Source organism: Monopterus albus, unplaced genomic scaffold (genome assembly GCF_001952655.1).
Source record: "Monopterus albus unplaced genomic scaffold, M_albus_1.0 scaffold5.1, whole genome shotgun sequence".
Lineage (NCBI taxonomy): Eukaryota > Metazoa > Chordata > Actinopteri > Synbranchiformes > Synbranchidae > Monopterus > Monopterus albus.
Genome location: NW_018127885.1, coordinates 223,545 through 224,785, shown reverse-complemented (window position 1 = coordinate 224,785; position 1,241 = coordinate 223,545). Strand labels below are relative to the sequence as shown.

Below are 1,241 nucleotides of genomic sequence, written 5' to 3'. Positions count from 1 at the left end.
TTATTAAAAATCAAGATGAAGAATGTTTACGGTGCATTTACTGTCACAGGAAACAATGATTTAGGAGCATTGTTGTGCACAACTAAATTTAATTAGTTGATTCAGCTGTATTTCTAACTGAATCAATTTGGACCTAATCATAGGCAGTCATTTCTTACAATATCTCACTAAAAACATCTCTGCTTCTTACAAACTGCAGTATTTTGGAAGAAAGTGATGAATTAAAATGACAAATCAGTGTCTGTCCCAGTCCCTTAAATCATGAAGTGTTGCATAAAATTTCATTTCTAAAGTGTCTCAAGCTGGTCGGTGGCCAAAAATTAATATCAGAGCAGGAAATCAAGGAAGAAATGGTTTGAGTGTAAAATTAAACACAATGACACAACCAGGCCAGTCACGCCGAGCCAGTGACTAAGTCTGTGGTTTTTGCCAAGGGAAAAAAAAAAAAAAGGCAGATTTGCAAAATAAAACAGGAGTCTGTTGAGAATAAAGAAGAAAAAACAATCAGCAGTCTGCACGGTATTTATTTGCAGCATGTGGTAATACTGCACTTGAGCAAAACATCAAACCAAGAAGCACAAACTCACAGCTCGCTGTTACACACAGCTGGCAGCTCAGTCCATGAACAAATACTTGTAAATCAGCAGCGCAGCAGGGCCACCGCACCACCTGAATCACCCACGCCCAGTTCTCATGTCAGTAAAATTCTGCTTTAATAAAATGTTTTGAATGTGAAGCTAAACCATTACCAGTTCTATAGGGCCCGTTGCAGGAGAAAAAGTGAAAAGAAAACTTCCAAGTAACAAAGGGTAACATGTGTAGGGCTGTACCCAACTAAGGATTTTGTCAGTCGACTCTTTCTTCTCTCTCTCTCGCTCTCTATATATACAAATCCTACAGTGACAGAAAACCAACTAGCATGAATTTCAGTGGTGATTTTGACCACATTAATATCAGTATTTAAATGCACAAGAGTCACAGGAAAATATTTCTGAGCATTTAAAAATTAATAAAAGACAGCTGCATACGATGCAAAAGCGCTAACCACTAGGGGTGCACCGAAATTTCGGCCACCGAAAATTTTCGGCCAAAAAGGCCATTTTTATTTCGGGCCGGAATAAAAAAAACACGCCGAAAATGCCCCGCCCCGCCCCGCCCCGCCCCACCTATCCTCGCGCAGCACAGGTTGGGTTTCACTCACGCTTTAGCTGTTATATCATGCGTCTCCCCATCAAAGACAA

General features: G+C 40.2%; 1 protein-coding gene across 1 annotated transcript in view; it reads right to left on the bottom strand.

Moving 5' to 3' along the window:
- Positions 1-1,241, bottom strand: part of LOC109967176 (guanine nucleotide-binding protein G(i) subunit alpha-1-like) — an 11,147-nt gene that overhangs the window by 4,515 nt on the left and 5,391 nt on the right. The window lies entirely within an intron of this gene.